Below are 21,278 nucleotides of genomic sequence, written 5' to 3' on the forward strand. Positions count from 1 at the left end.
CCCTGCCCGTGCGCCAGCTCCCCCCAGCCCCCTCCGCTCCCACTCCATCCCTTCCCGCCGCTCCTCCCCTGCGGCCCCATCCCCGCACACCCATTGGCCTCCCCGCTCCCGCCACCCAGCTGCTCCTCCTTCCCAAACCACCTCATAGGCAGGACGAACAGCGGTACCAGGAGAGACCTCTGACCCTGCTTGCAGGCCGGTCACCCCCACGCTGTTGCTCGTCACTTCTTGCCTTGCTGCCTCTGTGTCCCTGAGCTGCTCCTCGCCTCCCCCTGCCAGTGCGCCAGCTCCCTCCCCCCCCCCCCCCCCCCCCACTGAGGACGGGCTGCGCTCCGGGTACCCCGAGCCACCTCCTCAGGTATCACATTCTTATACTTTGGAGGAAATGTTAGTCTTGAAACCAAGTGATCTCCTATGCCATCATAGTTACACCCCTGAGGAACTACTGCTCATTGTCTCACATAACGCCTGTACTCGGGGCCCAGATACTTCCCCCCTGCTTACCGATCCACCTCAAACTATTTGCTCTTCGTCTAAATGCACCCTCTCGGAGAAAGGATACCTTATTAATGCTTGCTCCATAATTAAAAACAATGTAGCCTTCCATGACTTTGTGATGTCTAGAAGGCGTGTATGGGTTTTTATTACGGAAACCTGGGCCACGGAGACCTCAGGACATGACCTTCTAATGGCAATCCCGGAATGCTATGCATTGCACAGATGTGACAGAGCTAAGCGAAGGGGTGGAGGATTGGCGATTCTCTACCAGTCGCATCTTACCTGTCGTATTAATGCTCTGTCTGAACCATCTGACCCCTTCCAGGTACTGCATTTCTTTATCTCCTCATCTCCATCAGCATCCTTTGTAGGCCTTCTTATGTATAGGCCCCCAGGCCCTAGATCAAATTTTAGCAATGACCTGTTCAGAATCCTGGAGCCATATGTTGGCAAGCCCCACTTTACTATTTTAGGGGACTTAAACTTTCACTTAGATGACCTCACCTCCAAAGACACCTCTTCCTTGGTCGATCCCCTAGAAGCTTGTGGCTTTTCTCAACTGGTAAAAGGTCCAACTCACCGGGCAGGCCACACGCTGGATGGGGTTTTCTCCAACGATCCCAGGGTTAAGACGGGTACTCCTGAACCTCTGGTCTGGACAGACCACCTGGCAGTACCTATAGAACTGACCCTTTCTCACTCAGACCCATCCAAGAAGGGACAGGCTCAGGGAGAGGGTAAAAGGAACTATAAAAACATCACTAATGATTCCCTGGCCCCTCTCATTAGTTTTGTCTCCCTGCCGTCAGACCCAGAGAAGGCAGCACAAAAACTTGCCAATTCCATCGTTGGAGCAATAGATGTTCTAGCTCCAGCTATACGCCGATATTCAGCGAGGCGCAGGCCCTCCGCCACCTGGTTTACTGAGCCACTTAGGCTGATGAAACAGGGTTGCAGGAGGCAGGAGAGAAAATGAAGGAAAACATGGGACACTATGGACAGAGAGTCTCATAAACGACTATTAGGTGAATATAAGGCCACGGTCATCAAGACAAAGCAAGAATTCTTCTCTGACCTTACAACTTCCCTCACCTCATCGAAGGAGCTGTTTAAGGTAGTGGATTCCCTCTGCTCACTACAAGTTCCCGATCCAGTGATAGGATCGCAGGAGCTCTGTGACAAGATCTCAACCTTTTTCTATGCTAAAATCGATGAGATCTCCGTTAATCTGGAAATGCAGAAAAAATGACTTGGGAACCACACTATCCAGGCTCTCACAAACTTAGAAGCCTGGTCCAAAGATCCTGCCAAGACCCTCTCTAACTTCCCACTGATCACCCTTGATAACCTTAACTCACTGCTGAATAGGACCAAATCTTCCTCTCCTTTGGACCCCTGTCCTCTCAAAGTGATGAAGGAGTGTAGGGACACATTACTCCCTCCCCTATTGGAGGTAATGAGTAGTGCCCTGTTGCAGGGGGTTTTTCCTTCAGTCTGGAAGAAAGCGATCGTCAAGCCGCTTCTTAAAAAGCCCTCCCTTGCCCCCGCAATCTTAAAGAATTTCAGACCCATCTCCTTACTTCCTGCCCCGCCAAAATGCTTGAGGCCCACCTGAACTCGCACTTGTCTGCCTTCCTGGACTCCTCTGGGTTTTTAGATCAGACCCAGCATGGGTTCAGGAAACTCCATAGCATGGAGTCTGCGCTCACTATGGTGACAAACAACATCAGAATGAAAGTGGACCAGGGACAGACAACGCTGCTGGTCTTACTCGATCTGACCGCAGCATTCGACACCCTATCTCCCTCGATCTTAACATCTCGTTTTCGGGAGATAGGAGTGGAGGGGCCAGCTTTGAGCCTTCTGACATCTTTTTTAGACCTTAGAGAACAGAGGGTCAAACTGGGAGAATACCTCTCCCCTGTTAAATCTCTACAATGTGGGGTACCACAGGGGTCGGCTTTAAGCCCGACCCTATTCAACATTTATGTGGCCCCTCTAGTGAGATTAGTAAAAGCGCAGGGAATGGAGGTGGTGTTGTACGCAGACGACACTCAGATCATGGTGTCACTGGCCCAATCGGTTAGCGCCTCCGCGTTCAGCTTCAGGAGTTGTATGCAATTAGTCTCTGACTGGATGATACTCAACTCCTTGAGGCTGAATGGCGATAAGACCGAGGTGCTGATCTTTGGAAGGGACCAGGATGTGTGGTCAAATGAATGGTGGCCTCCATCCTTGGGAACCTGCCCGGTCCACTCTCATTCAGCTAGAAACGTTGGGGTCATTTTTGATACCTCGCTGGCAATGACCCTTCGGGTCAATAGAACGGTGGCCACCTGTTGGGGAGTTATCAAAATTCTCCGACGAATAGTGCATTATCTTTCCCCGCAAGCTAGGAAACAGACAGTGGTTGCGTTGGTCGGTTCAAGATTGGACTATTGCAACGCACTGTATGCAGAGATCAATAAGGGACTGATCCAACGCCTCCAAACTGTACAGAATGCGGCAGCAAGATTTGTACTAGACATTCCCTGCTCTTCCTCTGCGACACTAGCCAGCAAGAGCCTCCACTGGCTTCCGATAGAGCACCGTATCTCCTTTAAAATCATTTGTCTAGTGCATAGGGCTCTGAGAGCTGGAACATCTGATGGGTTGGGATCACTTCTCTCTGGCTATGTCCCCAGCAGATGTTTACGTTCATCACAACTGAATCTCTTGGTGATCCCTCGGACTAAGAAGACTAGATGGGGAGGAAGAGCTTTCTCTACAGTTGTCCCTCGTCTTTGGAATGCACTCCCCTTGGAGCTTAAGTCCTTATCCTCACTGCCCCTCTTCAAAAAGGCCCTCAAAACATGGTGTTTCAGGAAAGCCTACTAGTAATTAGCTCTCTGGTCATGCAAACATTTTGGTTAGGCACCTTGATGCCCATTGGGCTGAGTACACGCGTTATAAATTTGCTTTCATTCATTCATTCAAGCCACTTCATATGCAGGCCGAGAAGCGTCCGCGCAGCGGGCGTGCCGCTGGCACGCCGAAGGCACGACCAAAGCAAGTCCGTCTGCGCCCGTTTGCGCCAGGCCTGCGCCCAGCGCCAGAACCCGTGGACCCCCGCGAACGCCAAAACACCAGAATCCACTACGACGCCAGCACCCGCCGCGCACTCAACACCGGCCGAAACCACACCTGCTTCCAAAATGCCCCGAAACGGACCCACGAACCCTTCTCCAGCCACACCTGCAGCTTCACCTGCGACAGAACCACCAAACCTCCAAAGACTGGAGCCAACCACCTCCGCTGCATATTCCTCAACACCTGCTCCGCATGCAAGCACGCCATCGAGCTCTGGGATCTACTCGACACCTCCGCCCCAGACGTGGCCTTCCTGACCGAGACCTGGTGGAATGTCTCCTCAGCGCCCGACATCGTCATAGCCATCCCGGAGGGCTACAAGATCACCCGCAGGGACCGCGCCAACGGAATTGGAGGAGGAATAGCCATCGTCCACAAGTCCATCCTCAAGGTCACCACCTACGCTGACGAGACCCTTAACACCGCCGAACACCTGCACTTCCGGATACACACCGACCCCAACACCACCCTCAGAGGAACCCTCGTCTACAGACCCCCCGGACCCTGGGCTCAGTTCAGCGACTCCATCACCGACCTCGCCAGCACCCACGCACTCGCTTCCTCGGACTACATCCTCCTCGGGGACCTGAACTTCCACCTCGAGAACAACAACGAGGCCAACTCAGCCACCCTGATCGACAACCTCGCCAACCTCGGCCTCAGACAACTCGTCACCGCTTGACCCCATCTTCTCCACGGGCTCCCACGTCTCCTTCGACCACACCACCGAACTCCACTGGACTGACCACAGCTGCATCCATTTCACCTTCAAGAAATCAACCACACACCACCGCACCCAACAGCTGCCTCGTCGCTGCTGGAGCAAAGTCACCGAAGACCAGCTGATCACCTCCCTCGCGAAGAACCCACCCACCGACCCCACCAACCCAGACGCCACAGCCCACAACCTCAGACAGTGGATCCACGACTGCGCCAACACCCTCGCCCCCACTCAAGAAACCCTCCAACAGCCATGCCAACAAGAGAGCCACCTGGTTCACCAACGAGCACCAGGTCTCCAAACGCACATGCCGGAAACTGGAGAAGACATGGCTCCATGAACGCACACCGGACAACCACGCAGCCCACAAGGACGCCACCCGCAGACACCACCACCTCATCAGATTCGCCAAAAGATCCTCCTTCAGAGACCACTTGGATAACAACGCACACAACAGCAAAGATCTCTTCAGCATCATAAAGGAACTCTCCAACCCCAGCACCAACACCAACGACATCCCGCCCTCACAAGAACTGTGCGACTAACTAGCCATCTTCTTCCACCGCAAGATCGTTGACACCCACGACAGCTTCAACACCACGACCGCTCCGACCACACCAGACTCCACCCCCCCTGTGAACACCACCAACACCAACCGCCTGACCTCCTGGTCTAACGTCAATGACATCGAGACACGCAAGGTCATGAACTCCATCCACTCAGGATCTCCGTCCGACCCATGCCCACACCACGTATTCAACAAAGCAGACACTGCCATCGCACCCCAACTATGGAAGGTCATCAACATCTCCTTCGAAACCGACATTCCCAGAAAGCTGGAAGCACGCCGAAATCAACGACCTCCTCAAGAAGCCCAAAGCGGACCCCAAGGACCTCAAGAACTTCCGGTCCATCTCCCTGCTCCAGTTCCCGGCAAAGGTCATCGAGAAAATTGTCAAGATGCAACTGGCCTGCCACCTGGAAGACAACAAAATCTTGGACCAGTCCCAGTCCGGGTTCAGATGAAACCACAGCACCGAAACCGCCCTCATCACCGCCACAGACGATATCAGGCGCCAACTAGACAACGGCGAAACATCAACCCTCATCCTCCTGGACCTGTCAGCCGCCTTCAACACGGTCTGCCATTGCACTCTAAAGACACGCCTCCTAGAAGCCGGAATCCAAGAGAAGGCTCTTGACTGGACCACGTCCTTCCTCTCCAGAAGAACCCAGAGCGTCCGACTCCCACCCTTATGTTCCGAAGTCACCAACACCATGCGGCATCCCCCAGGGATGATCCCTCAGCCCAATGCTGTTCAACGTCAACATGGCCCCCTTCGCACAAGTGGCCCGCCATCACAACCTCAACATCATCTCCTACGCCGAAGACATCCAGCTCATCCTCTCCCTCACCAAGGACCCACACACCGCCAAATTCAACCTCCACGAGGGAATAAAGGCCGTCGCCGACTGGATGAGGAGTAGCCGCCTGAAGCTGAACTCAGACAAGACGGAGGTTCTCATCTTCAAAACCACCCCCTCAGTCTGGGGCGACTCCCGGTGGCCGACCACACTGGGAACAACACAAACACCCACAGACCATGCACGCAATCTAGGATTCATCCTTGACTCCTCCCTCTCCATGTCAAAGCAGGTCAACGCCGTCTCCTCCTCCTGCTACAACACCCTCCGCATGCTCCGCTGGATCTACAAGTGGATCCCTACTGATACAAGAAGAACGGTGACACAGGCCCTCATCAGCAGCAGACTGGACTACAGCAACGCACTCTACGCAGGAATCCCAGACAAACACCTTAGATGACTACAAGGCATACAAAACACCTCCGCCTGACTGATCGTCAACGCCCCCGCCGCAGCTACATCACCCCCCACCTGAGAGACCTACACTGGCTCCCCATTGACAAGTGGATCACCTTCAAGCTCCTCACCCATGGACACAAAGCACTCAATAACGCCGGACCAGCCTACCTGAACAGCAGACTCAGCTTCCACAGCCCCACCTGCCAGCTCCGCTCCGCCAGCCTCGCCCTCGCCGCTGTCCCACGCATCCAACGAACGACCTCCGGCGGCAGATCCTTCTCCAACTTTGCCGCCAAGACCTGGGGCACCCTCCCTACCTACATACGGCAGACCCAAGACCTTCTCGCCTTGAGAAGGCTCCTCAAGACCTGGCTCTTCGAGCAGTAGCAGCATCCCCCACACCCCTCCCCCCAGCGCCTTGGGACCCTCACGGGTAAGTAGCGTGCTTTACAAGTATGCTGATTAATTGATTGAATATGTACAAACTCAAACACACATTAAACCGGACTTCTTCAAAAATACAACTCTGCGTAGCAAACTGTTGCTAAATCTGGAACATACCCTAACATATTAGGAATTACAGAACTTTGTTGCTTGCAATATCCTTTAAAGCTAAGCAAGATTTTGACAAAGTGACATCGAGTGTGGTTCAAGCTCAGAATCATGTAGTAGTGATGAGGTCGGCAGAAAAGTTGTATTCTCATGTAACTGTGGTGTTATTTGTTTAAATGGACCATTAATCCCTTACACAAATCTGTGTTGCACAATTTTCAATTCTTTTGTTGGACCTTATTTTACAAATGAGTCAGTGCCTCAGAATTTGGAAATGAACAGCAGTAGCCACAATTACAGCCACTAAGACTGCTCTCAACACGGGTCATTAAGCATGTGTTGAAACGCCCATGGAATCCCTAATAACAGGGTTTCACATCTTTTAGGTATTCTTTTTAGAGATATTGAAAATTCATCATCAAATTACTTCTGAGTTTTCATGGTGCATCATTATGATTCGAACATGCCCATGCTTATACAACACCTTCCACACCTTCTAACAGAGGCATGCCGCGCCTAAGAAAATCCCTAAAATAAATAAATAAATAAATCATGATCTTTACTGCTGAAAATTGCTCTGTCTTGAATCTGGTGACACACCAGAAGCAACAGTAGTGACTCTCCCTTCCTGACAGGTGCTGTGCCATGGCATGGGAATGCACATGCTCTCCAGCAGCATTTATTGTTATGCAGTTTCGGCATGTGTCACAGATCTCACTCATGCATCAGTGGATTCATTATAGAAGACAAGCAGAATCAGGGGACAAGGTGGTTGCCAAGTGCTGTTTTGGTACCAACTTCTAAGGAATCAGAATCGTATACGATGCCTTCGTGACCACAGATAACATCCGCCTCCTGATATTCCTGGACCTCTCAGCTGCTGCACCACAGCTGATAAACCCACAATGACCCACATCCTGAATTCACTGGCAATATCCTTAACTGGTTTGTCTACTACCTTTTCATGAACAACACCAATGAGTTCACATGGGCACCCGGAGATACCAAAATATTAATTTTAGTTTGTAGTTTCTCAGGGTTCCATATTGTCATGTGTCATCTCCAATCCAGAACCCCAGTCTCTACCACAAGCAAGAACAATCCACGAAGTTAGTGATGAGTCTATCTTCCAAAACACTGACCCCTATTGAAAAGCAAGTGCTGGAAAATGGTCTCTGGTTTGTACCGACCCCCAAAAAGGCACTTTTTGCCTTACTAGGGAACTGCTTGGATTCTTTAGGAAACTGAGGCTTAGAGTATACTTTCAGGACAAAGAACACAACATGGAAGAGGACATCTGCTGGATAAAGTTCAGAAGAAAGAAAGAACATGGAGGCATCGCCAGTACAGATCTTTACCAATATTACCACGCTTTCCATCTGGAGATCTTCCGTCAGCTGTTGATGGGAAGCTCCTTACTGTCCCAGCTTTTTAGTGCTCTCACAGCAAGCTCTCAATACCAAGCATATTTTTTCCTTTTAAAGTTCGATCACCCAATTTTTTTTAAGAAGGTGAGGTTAAAGGTCCTTCTAGCAGCTTCCAAGATCTGGTGCCAAGTGAGATTGGCCTACAAGTACTCTATTACAACGACATAGCACCCATCTGGGATTCTCCAGGCACTTCAGATTGCTCATTAGATGCTCTTGCAATCCCGCTACGGGCTGTGGAATTTTCAGGTGGGGGCAGCTCATTGAGGATGCTAAGCTAATTGCATGGCAACGTTTTTCAGAGATTTCTGAAAATTCAGTCTCTAAATTCAAATACTATCAATTTTTAAGCTGGGTTAAAACGTTCGGGAAGAAGGGCAAAGGGAACATTGATTTGGTGGCTACGATCTGCTCCCGCTCCACTCTATGGAAAGAAGTTGCAGAGTGGTATTGGATGCTAATTAAAAAATGGAGAAGAGATGCCAAACCCATTTACAGAGATCTGGATTAGGGAAAGTATCTATGCCTCATCTGTATGTAAATGTGAAACCTGCTCCATTAAGGAAAAGCCATCTTTTTACTGTCCACAAGGCCTACTGGATGCCACGAAAGCTATCAAAGCTGGGGAGTCGAGTAGTGAAGAAGTGCCCAAAGTGTGGAGAGAACAACGCGAACAAGGCCAACATGTTTTGGCAGTGTCCGTCTATCCAGCTTTTCTGGCAGCAAGTGGGTAAGACCATCTCAGGTATTGTGGGCCAGGAGATTAAGGTGAGCTTAGCCCTTGTGATTGTTGGAGTGGTCCTGGGAGGGGTGGATAACCGGGGTCTTCGTAAAACGAATAAAGCCCTCATTTTTGTCCTGATCCTCCTTGCATGCAGGGAGCTCTGTGTTAAGGGGATTCTTCCTTGTCCCCCCCACTGAGGTCAAATGGCTTTACTCTACACAAAAAACTTCGTATCTTGACCGGGCTAATAAACCAGTCAAGACAACACAATTTGGGAACTATGGGACAACTGGTTTAAGTCTTACGCCTCCAGCTTGTCATATTGAGCACGGAATCCTTCTCCTTCCCTCCCTGCATCCTTCTCACTTGTGTCATCTCGTTCGCCTTTCTTTCCAACCCTGTTATCTACCCTCTTTAGTTTTTGCATAGTGTATCCTCAAGTTATTTTTGAAACCTTATGGTCCAATGATTAATTGTATGCTACACAGGATGCTTCAGTGCTGGGGTCACCGCTCTTTTCGGAACCTGTATCAGAGGAGTCAGTGTTACCAACCAGCCAGGAGGTATTTTTTCTGGGCCCAGGATATTCCTATCCCACCTCCCTTATGGAGAAACCGGGTGCCTCACTGCCTCTTTGTGGTCTGGTTAGGTTTGGCCTTCCTGAATTCTGAGCATAATTTGATAAATGAGGGCAAAAAAAAACACATGGAAGTGGACACAGGCCTCAGAAGCCCTACCAACCTTCACCCCGCATGAGGGGATGACACCACACAAAATTCTAACCTTTGAGCAAGCCATCTTCAAAGACATTCGTGCATTCGATACCAGAAGACCGTTCCCAGAATATCTCATTCCAGGAACGTAAAACCAGCTGACAAAGGGGGAGCGATTGTGATTCTCATGACCTCTGATCACAATAATGAATGTCTACGCCAATTGTCCGAAGTCAGACGCCTCACAGCTGATCCTACTGATACTCTCTCCACCATGATCAAGTCCCTAGTGGATTCGGCCAAATCTCAGGGCTGTTTATCCTAAAATGAAGCCAGTGCCTCATCAATACGGACCAGAGGGTTCCCTATTTCTACATCCTACCCAAGATCCATAAAGGGACCCTCCCACCCCCTGGCCGCCCCATTGTCTCAGGCATAGGATCGCTCTTGGAACCTCTGAGCAAATTCTGCGATCACTTTCTGCACATAAGCGCTGAGATCACACACCATTTACCTTAGACATGGAGGAGTTGTACACCAACATCCCCCAGGAAGCTACTTTGGTTGTTGTAGAAGCTAGCCTATTAGCTAGAAACTGGACTTCACAAACGCCTGTCAGCTTAATTATGGAGTGTGCAACCATAGCAATGTGAGAAAACTTCTTCTTAGTCCAGAATATCTTGTACCACCAGATTTAGGGGACATCCATAGGGAGCACCTTTGCCCCAAGCTTGGCTTGCCTCCACATGGCAGAGTTTGAACATGCCCACATCCACAACAACAACCCGTACTCAACCATGATCATGACATGGCGCTGGTTCATAGACAACATCATCATCTTCTGGAGGGGAGGAGAGAAGACCTACAATGCTTTTTACGAATAGATAAATGTACTCATCCCATTTCTAAGGTTCACATGTACAGTTTCGGATCAATGGATCAACTTTTTGGACCTCACCACCCGGCTTAGGAATGGCCATCTCTCAACGAATACATTAAAAACAAGCATTTGCAATGCAATTGGTCTCACATTTGCAGAGTTTGAGCTATTGAAATTGTAAATGGCAATGCCTTTTATTTATGTGTTTTGAAAACATGAAAGTGGTGTGTAAACACACACTTTGTACTTATAGTCCTTGTTTTTGAGAAGCAAGCCTGGCAGTAACTGTGCCTCTTTTACTGCCAGCCTTGCTTCTCGCAAGCAAGGACTATAAGAACAAAGTGAGTGTTTACGCACAGCTTGCAGATTTTCAAAATACATAAATAAAAGGCATTGCCATAGTGTTTCCTTTTTTCCCTGAAAAAGAAACTGAAGCATTTGTTACAAGTATTACAGTGTTGATAGTTCTTTCCTGTGAAGGAATGCTATCAGGTTTCTTAAAACTAACTAAGGGCTGTATAGTGAATAGCTTGTAAACAGTGTGAAGTACTGTGAATTAACATATGAATGAATGAATGAATGAATGAATGAATGAATGAATGAATGAATGAATGAATGAATGAATTTATTTGTTTGGTTACTAAAAACCATTACATAAAACCAAAATACAAAAGGTAAAAACATTACAAAAGTTAAAATCAAGGAAATTGCAAAGGTCCATAGGTGCAGAGCAAGCAGGGCAAGGCTTCATAGGCCGACCGAAGACTCTGGAGACCGGCCTGTGGAAGCCATCAACCTAGCCCGAGCTTGAAAGATGAACTTTCCAAAGGCCGCCATGTGCTTTACCGTGGCAAGGGTATACAGATGAGTAATCCCTTCCTCTGCGGTGCGTAACCCCGATTGTCTTAATACTGGCCTGAGGTAAAGACTACGGGCCAGGCGTAGGGCCGGGCAGCAGAACAGAAGGTGGGCCAAGGACTCACGTTTGTACTTGCAAAGCCTGCAAACCTGGACTTCAAAGCTGGCCTGACCACAGGAATATAGTTCTTTAAGGGGCAGTGGGTGTAGTCTGTAAGCCAAAATCTTATGGAGGGCTGCACGGCCCACCGCCTGCGTGAGATGATGTTTGGGAGTATGCTGGGTGTGCGGAAGGCACAAGGTCTTATGCAAGTCTTTTCTACTCAGGGAGTCCAGATCCAGTTCCCGTGACCGCGCACGCACTTGTTTTTTTATTGCATTCTTGATGGCAAAATATTTGACATATTCAGGGTTCCAGGAGTCCGTTGCAAGTTTGAGCTGGGTAATAGCCACTTGGAGGGTGGCCGACCAGGGGTTCTCAAGCTCTGTGAAAATAAATTTCAAGACTGCCTTTAATGTGTTCTCCTGTGCCGCCGTTGTTAATAAGTAGTATTTACTTAGAGCAGCCAACTCTTCCAGATTTTGTTGGTTGAGCGAGAACTCCAGGCGTACAAGGGTGTTTCTAGTACACCTTGGAAGATGGAAGACTTTCTTGTATGCTCTGCACTAAATTTTTTCCAATTCGTTGCTCAGTTTGCCCGGAAATGCCTGTAGAGCATAGTTGAGTGCCGGCATAAGTTTGGCTTTGAGAACTCTATTAATGGCCGTGGTGGACGGGCTATGTAAGGATGCTTGCAACTTGCAAATGGCATAGGTGATGGATTTACCTTTGGCTTGGATAGACTTAAGGTGGGCGCTTGCAAGCCCCGATTCCTGGAAGCAAATGCCCAAATAGGTGTACCGCTGCGTGGAGTCCAGAAGGAGGTTGCCTGTCTCCATTTTATTGCTTTCTTCCTAGGGTAGTGACCAAAAATAATTACTTTTGACTTGCTTGGGTTTGCTACAAGCCTGTTTTTGTCGTTATACTTGGCAAGAGCCGTCAGCACCTTCTGTAGCCCCATTCTCGTGTGGTCAAAAAGAACCAAGTCATCAGCATATTGCATGAAAAGAATTTTTTTTCCACCAATCTTTGGGGTGGCCAGGGCAGCACCAGTCAGAGCCTTCTCCATGTCCGCTGTGTATAAATTGAACAATAGTGGGGCTAACACACACCCTTGTTTTAAGCCTCTGTCTGTGTTGATCTTAGCTGATGCATGGTCCCTCGAGAGTTTAATTCGCACCCATGTATTTTGATAAAGGGACTGTATCGCTCTTAGTAGTACCGGGTTGATGTTCCATTTGACCAGCTTGTTCCACAGAATTGCACGGTCTACCCCATCGAAAGCCGCCGAGTAATCAATGAAGCATGCGAAATGGGGAAGGCTTTTGCTTTTCCGAGCGCGATGTGCCAGGAAAGAAAGAGCGATGATGTTGTCGACTGTGGCAGACCCTGGTCTGAAACCGGTTTGACAAAATGGAAGGATGCCTTCTGCGCTCGTCCAGTCTACGAGGGCCCTCAAGATAGTACTGGCATAAGCTTTTCCCTCAATATCGAGCAGGGCGATCAAGCGGTAGTTGGTAGGTTCAGTTTTTGGGCCTTTTTTGTGGATGGGTTGTAAAAGCGAGCCTCTCCAAGAGTCTGGTACTTCCCCCCTGTGAATTAACATATGTTGAAGTGACGCCAACAGTAAATTACTGTCTGAGACTTTGAAATGAAGGAGCTATGGTATAGATGCATCAACAATGCCATTTGCGATTCCTTATTAGCGAAAAATAAGTATTCGCTGATAAGGAATAGCAAAAGGCTATGCATGTAGAAATCGCAAAAAAAATAGCGATTTCTAAACATTCCTTAATTGCGACTCTCAAAAGAGCTGCTTCCCCCGCCATTTTAACATGGAAAGAGAACACCAGTTTACAGCTGTATTATATCTAAAATTTGTAAAGGTAACTTGTCTTTTTATAATTTTTTGCTGTTGCTTTATCTGGGTATTGTAATGCAGCTGGGCACCACGCTTAAAATATGTGCTGAGAGACATTGATGAAATAAAGAAAGTTTACAATAAAGAATGAAATATAGCTGTTTATGTTGGCGTAAACAAATAGTTTGGAATCTGTAGAAGTGCCTGGAAATATTTTGAATAGAAAGTGGGAAGCAGTTACGGGAACGGTGGAGTACCGCACAGAGTAATTTCACTTATGGTTTCAGATATAATGTGCCAATATCCAAAAGTATATGTACATGCGCATTCCCGAAACTACCTAAAGAGAGCAAGTCCTGCATAAACAATGTGCCCTGGCCGTTGTGTTATGCGGATTACAAAACAGCCACTGCTGTTCCATTTGTGCACGCGTTTGCACCTGTGCAAGTGTTTATGTTTTTTAATCTTTTTTGGTTATGTTACTTTTTTATAGGCTGTGTTAGGTGCTTAGAAAGGCAGCGCCACAAAAGCAGCATATAAAGGGGGCCCCAGTATCCATCTGTGCACGCTTGCACACCCTGCAAGTGTTTAAGTTTTTTCTATATTGTTTTTGTTGTTGTTATTTTTGATACACTGGTTCGTAGGCTTAACACTGCAGGGGCTGGTCAAAACATATCTACAATCAATGCTTCCAATCCAATATTTTAGTTGTAGAGGCTTAGGTAATCCACCAAAGATAAATGTACCGGGAATAGACTTTTGCATCCATGTAGCAAGCGAAAGAAAGGTGCCTTAGTAATGTGAATATTTTCCAGTTACAAAATACACTGTTGCATATGTGGGGAATTAAAATACCGGTGAAAGGACAACTTTTTAGAAAATTATGCTGCATAAAAAAATGTTGTATAGTGTTGTTCACATATTGTAAAATAGCATATAAATCCTTAATGTTTGTGTATTTGTATTATAATGTAAACGTGGATTTTTTCCAAATGGAAAAGAAAGATGGCTCAGTGAGCTGAATAATTACCACTTACAAAGTGTGGTGTAAAATTAGAAACATGCAATAACATAAGTGCTTTGATGCCTCGTTTGGAGTAGTAAGCACTGTCCAAATGCAATCTCAATGCAATAGAACGTATTTCAGCATGAGCAATAGTGGTAGGTTTCAGTACCTAACCATGTTAATTGCTGTGTGCACCTTGCGTTCCTTATATTTTTGCAGGTTAAAAGGTGCTAAAAGAGGTTTTGGGCACCGTGATGTTATGAGTGGAGAGTAAGTTTCACCCATCTAAACGCAGGAAAGAAAGGTGGCTCAGTGAGCTGAATACTTACCACTTACAAACTGCACAATAAAATAAACATAATATTAATATGTGTGCTGTCAACAGAACTCAGCATATATTAAACATAACCAGGTATGGTAATATTAGAAAATGGGTACATAAATAACAAAAGTCTGTGTGTGATGATACAAGAAGAATTGTTTCCCCCCATTTAAATTTGTGCAGACAGGGATTTTTTAGAAAATGTGGGTGTAAATATGGTAATTGCAAAAAGTTAGTTAAAAGCATGCTTAAACAATGGTTGTAACATATCTTTAAATACACAGTTTTAATGCATTCAGCCCAGGAAAGTGCATAAAAAAGCACATTACAATACTAACTATGTTGCAGTGTGTGCTGCCATGAGAATAATTATATGGAGGCAGAGAAATGTCTGCAAATGTATATTTAAATGTTCAAATTCGAATTTTTTTGTTAAAGTCACATTTTGTTGTGCGTGCTGGCAAAAAATTAAGAGTAATACTTATATGAGGAGATTAAATAAATAACGGTGATTGGGACTATTATGCAGTTAGAAACACGCTCCAAATATATGAATGCATACCTATATCAAGCAATTAAAGAAATAACGTTGATTATAGAGACAATTATACCATTTGCCACCACAATTTAATACGTGCAGCCATTAAAATGTAACTAAAAACGTGAATAAACAATAAGAGGATAGGAGAAACAAAGAAATGTTGGCATGCGTCTTACTAGGAAAATAATTCCTGAAATGTATCAGCTAAAGTACAATTGAAATGCGTTTAGCGTTGAAAAATAAACTTAACGCCCAAGTAAATAGTACTAGTGAAATAGTTGTGCATGTAACTAGGAAAACATTGTTTGCTTAAAATACATCAGTAGAAGTCCAGGTTTAATGCCTGCACTAAGGGAAATGTACAGCCTATGGTAACGTATCCTGGACAAATGAATAATGGCCAGATTGTCCCACCCAAGTTCCAGCCATCTAAACATAGGAAAGAAATGTGGCTCAGTGAGCTGAATGCTTGTCACTTGCAAAGTGTGGTATAAAAGTAAAAATGTGAAACAACTAAAGTTCTTTAATAATTGAAGTGTTTAGAATATCAGAAAATATGCACTCCCCTGAAATGTATATATTTTTTACGTATACATAGATATATAAAACACAGCATATACCAGACATGCTTGTTACCGATGTAAACGTAGTGGGGGAAGCAGTATGATGCCTAATGTAAAGAATGAACAATCTGCAAAAGAGCTCAAGATCCACCAAATATCTAGTGAAATGTCTTTGTTTAATAGTAATACAGCACACCCTCTGATTCAGAATTTGCTCAACACTAACGTTGGAGGCGATACTGGGACAAACCACAGATTACCCCCTCCCCACCATGTCATCAGAATTAAGAGTAAGAAGCTAACAGGCCCAAGAAACAAAACAAAACAAGCATTTGCAATGCAATAGGTCTCGCATTTGCGAGAGTGTGAGCTATTGGCATTGAAAATGACAATCCTTTTTATTTATGTGCTTCTCATAAGCAGAAACTATAAGTACAAAGTGGGTGTTTACGCACCGCTTGCAGGTTTTCAAAACACATAAATAATAAGCATTGTCATTTACAATGCCAATAGCTCAAACTCTTGAAAATTCGAGACCTATTACATTGCAAACGCTTGTTTTTCTCACAGAGATCTTTTTTTGTTACTTGTGGAACTTGTACGTAGCTTAGATAACATGGGCTTAAAACCACCAGAGAGTGGGCTGAATTCCTTGTGTGTCCAGGAGTTTTCAAGCAACAATAAAAATGTCAAGATAACTGGTGAATGATGTTTCTTGTCGTGCAAGGTCAGGATTTAGTTTGGTGACAGTTTCACTCATTATAAAGTAGCGCAGAGGGTTAATATGCGGCTATACGCTGATCTCTGAAGTCAAGCATGTATGGGCCATATTAAACCGAAACACAGCTCTGTACTGATTGTACTCGAAGTCTAGAACATTGGCTGTTTGTTCGCTGGGGCCCTGGGTTTGCAGCTATGGTGCACTTCTCTTTTACTTCAATACACCGGTTAAACCTTACTGGCAATTTGGCATTTATTTATCACTAGGAGACCATCATGTGAAGTTAGTGCCCTTCCATTTCTGCTGCTTTGCAGCAGTTTTAAGTTGTTCTTAGAGGTTCTTGTTGCTCAAATAGGTGCCTTTTTTGAGATGCATATATTTCCCTCTTATTCATAGTTATGATTTTGCATGCAAGAAAATATCACTCACAGCCGTCGAAGGTCATGCATAAGTAGATAAAATTATGAAAATGTCACACATAAGCAATCTGAAACCCTGGCAGCTATGCAAACTAGAAGGCAAAACTAAACGGCCCATGGAATTTCAATGACTTTTTTTATTTTTTTTATTTCTATTCTTCCTGTGAACCTAATCGCCACAAACAGCGAATAAACGCCATTCTTTATGCTATGTTTATTTAGCCTAACTACCATCAATGTCAGAGAAGAGCTGTAATCATGCGCCTGTTTGACCGCCTCCATAATAAAGAAAAGGACCAGGACAGCATAATGCGAGCAAAGGTTGAGTGAACAGTTCATACATATGCGGGCTGTGAGCCGAAGTGAAAACCCAAACCAGCGCTTAACGGCACTGACATTCTTCCAAAGAACACAACCGCCCTACAGAAGCGGAAACGAAATCTTCCAGTGACAGTAACTGACAAAACGATGTTTGTGATTCTAGTGTGTTACCTCTGTTAACTGCTATGAGCTTGTTTTACTGTTACCAAATTGAGTAATATTACTGCAAATTCCTCTCAGTCTCCATTGGGCGGTGTTTCTGCTTGGCTTTCCACTTCACTAGAGCGGTGCTCATTAGACTCATTTTACAATTCATGACGAGTATTGCACTGGGGGCTCAGTCATGGCTTGAATTGAAACAGATAGAGGGCAAGTACAGCAGAGAAATCAGGTGTCCATAAAAAGTGTGTGCGTTGAAGCATATGCCCTGAAAACTCTCTTTTGGTACTTATCTATTAGTGTCTGACTCGTTTCCAGCCCTACCATTCTTTCACATGTCCATCATGTCTGGAAGCTCCCTTCTGGACTACAATCCGAAACAAGAAGAGGTCTGCACGGTATTGGTGCTGCAACTGACATTAGATATATACTTGGTGCTGCATACATACTGTAACAAGTTGAGAGACAACGGACAGCGGGAGGGGGGCGGAAACATGGACAACGGGAAAAAGGGAGGAAAAGAAAGGCACTGTCGTTCTTGTTGATTAGGGGTGGCTGCTGCACTGCTTAAAATTTTTTGAATAAAAACACTGTCACAGCGCAACTAATAACGCACAAAGAGTAGAAGCCTAGAACAGCACATCCAGTCATTGCTCCTCACTAAAACTAAGGGTGGGCGTAGTTCACGAAGTAGCGCTAAGCGAAGCTACGTGAAGTGCACTTCACACAACGCGAACTTCACGTAGCACCACGCGAGCTGCGTAGTAGCATGTTCGCACTGTGCAAGATGCGTTTTCAATGATTGCACAGTGCGGACAAGCATCCGGCACTGTGCAATCATTGAAAACGGCATCTTGCACAGTGCGAGCTGTATTTTTCTTCTGCTCGAGCAGATTTTTACTCGAGCGGCAGCTTTCTCAATGCGAACTGGTAGTTTCTCATTGCGAGTGGTCGCGAGCATGCGCAACCACGCGCAATGAGAAACCTGACCTCCCCGCGTTGAGAATCTCGCCGGGATGTTATTTTGCTTGCTCTCGGTCGCGAACATGGCGTTAGGGACCGCGAACAAGCAAAAAATGACCGCTACGCTGCACTACGCGTGTTCGCACTGTGCTACGTGCTGCTCGCGTAGTGCGAAGTTGCGCAAACTTCACAAACTACGCAAGCGTAGGGTAGTGCTTCGCCCAGGGTTAACTAATACAAGCTGCTCTCTTACTCACCTCATAGACTGTGTTATGAACATCTGTGTCACGAACATCTGATAAGCTGCACACATGCACAATGATGATGCACGGGCAGGTAAACCGTTCTAGTGCCTTCACACTACTCAACCTATAGGGTCCATACAACTATCCTGCAGGCCTTTCCGCAGAGAATCACTACCCCGACTGACCAAGTCATTTGGCCATCAGCTGCCATGCAAACCCTACCTTCCCAGCACCCGCGGTCTGAGGTGACAGTACAGAAGCTGCTTAAAATAACAAGCACGCGCCTCCATGGCCTCCACAAGCTGTGAGACAACCGGCAGCAGGGGAAAGGGAGCGGAAAAGAAAGGCACAGCCTTTAATTGATTAGGGGGGGCTGCTGCACTTCTTAAAAAAATGAGAATAATGAAACAAGCGCGAGCATCCATGGCCGCCACAAGCTGCGAGACAACGGACAGTGGGAGGGGGGTGGGAACATAGGGAATGGGAACACGGTCAACAGGAAAGGGGGCGGGAGGATGGAGAACACAGCCCATGGGAGGGGGGTACAGGAAACTAAAAACGTTAAAGCCAACACTTCCAAACTCGGCAGCTGGTGGTGAACGGCGGTGCAAAATAAACAGGAAAGTAGTTCCTAAATGAATAGATAATGCAGAGCAGCGGAACTAAACTGTAGTTGGTCGGTGCTGCTTCCTGCAAAATGGAAGCCAAATGGAAGTCTCGTTTCGGACCACCAGCCAATCAATGAGCTACATAAAAAGAGCAATGCCAGATTTAACCAATGGCAAGACAAAAAACCAATATAAACGCAATGGATGGTTTTTCACCACCAATACTGACTACTTGATGCCTCGTAGAAGCAGTGCATGCGCTGCCTATGCGAGACCTAAAATATCCGATGTGTTTCTGAAGGAGGTATTGTTAGGTAAATTGCTGTCAGTTTCACTTTGCCACTGGATTCAAGCTAGCCTGGTTGATGACGGCTGATTAGCCAGAAAATGGTCCCAGGATGCTTTTTTCCAGTCCAGGGAAGACATGGCTTGGCAGTTCGGGCTGGACTGTTCCCATGAGGCACAGGGTCAGACTGAGTTGCATATGGCCATGTCTGAACTGGGGTGGTGTAGTGAGCTAAAGAATGATGATGGATTAAACCCAGATCAGTTGACTGGGGGTGAGTATTTTATTTGCTCCAACACTCCGTCCATCATCCCCTTTGGTATCGCTTTGTTCGCCCTAAGTTGGCAGGGCATGCCCAGACGTGGGTCCCTTGCTCACTTTGCCACTGGATTCAAGCTAGCCTGGCTGATGATGACTGATTAGCCAGAAACCGGTCCCAGGATGCTTGTTTCCGAACCAGGGAAGACATGGCTTGGCAGTTCGGGCTGGACTGTTCCCATGAGGCACAGGGTCAAACTGATTTGCATATGGCCATGTCTGAACTGGGGTGGCTGAGTGGGCTAAAGAATGATGATGGATTAAACCCAGATCAGTTGACTGAGGGTGAGTGTTTGACTTGCTTCAACGCTCCGTCCATCATCCCCTTTGGTATCGCTTTGTTCACCCTAAGTTGGCAGGGTATGCCCAGACGTGGGTCTCTTGCTCAATTTGCCACTGGATTCAAGCCCGCCTGGCTGATTAGCCAGAAACCAGTCCTAGGATGCTTGATTCCGGTCCAGGGAAGACATGGCTTGGCAGTTCGGGCTGGACTGTTCCCATGAGGCACAGGGTCAAACTGATTTGCATATGGCCATGTCTGAACTGGGGTGGCTGAGTGAGCTAAAGAATGATGATGGATTAAACCCAGATCAGTTGACTGCGGGTAAGTGTTTGACTTGCTTCAACGCTCCGTCCATCATCCCCTTTGGTATCGCTTTGTTCACCCTAAGTTGGCAGGGTATGCCCAGACGTGGGTCTCTTGCTCAATTTGCCACTGGATTCAAGCCCGCCTGGCTGATTAGCCAGAAACCAGTCCTAGGATGCTTGATTCCGGTCCAGGGAAGACATGGCTTGGCAGTTCGGGCTGGACTGTTCCCATGAGGCTCAGGGTCAGACTGATTTGCATATGGCCATGTCTGAATTGGGGTGGTGGAGTGAGCTAATGAATGATGATGGATTAAACCCAGATCAGTTGAGTGGGGGTGAGTGTTTGATTTGCTCCAATGCTCCGTCCATCATCCCCTTTGGTATCGCGTTTGTTTCACGAGTGTCATCAAATAAAGCCTGTTTGAAAGTCCTTAGTAAAAAAGAGCTCTCTGCGTGCAGTGCTGTAGCAGGACCCCGGCTTCACCTTCATCTGCAGGGGCCCTCGGTGCAGGATGGGCTGTGCTTTATGGCAGGCACGGAGGGAGGGAGGGACGGTCTCGGCTGCAGATGCGGCTTCATCTAGTGCCCCTGCTATTACCAGTGAGCAAGCTGCGCTGAGGATACAGCACAAGGGAAGTGGGTGAGAATGGAGGAGGGCTGTAGAGATGAAAGCCTCGGACAGGAGAGCAAGTTCAGTCACAGTGAACAGTGAGATGAGGGTGATTGGGGGACAGGAGAAATGGTATATGTCGGCTGTGCACGTTAGAAAAGGCAAACCCTAGAAGCTTAAAACAGGAGCCCAGACAAATGAACAAGAAAAACGAGCATTGACGTGGGCTCAACATCGGTAATTTTGGAAAAATAACAATTGACCCGTGCCTATCCAAAAATGAATGTGTCTGTCTGTATCGTAACTGGTCCTATTGCTTGC

General features: G+C 46.9%; 1 protein-coding gene across 2 annotated transcripts in view; it reads right to left on the reverse strand.

Annotated features, from left to right (window-relative positions):
* LOC147706829 (ATP-binding cassette sub-family C member 10-like) overlaps positions 1-21,278 on the reverse strand; it is a 1,327,484-nt gene that overhangs the window by 761,329 nt on the left and 544,877 nt on the right. The window lies entirely within an intron of this gene.

Source organism: Lissotriton vulgaris, chromosome 6, assembly GCF_964263255.1.
Source record: "Lissotriton vulgaris chromosome 6, aLisVul1.2, whole genome shotgun sequence".
Taxonomy (NCBI): domain Eukaryota; kingdom Metazoa; phylum Chordata; class Amphibia; order Caudata; family Salamandridae; genus Lissotriton; species Lissotriton vulgaris.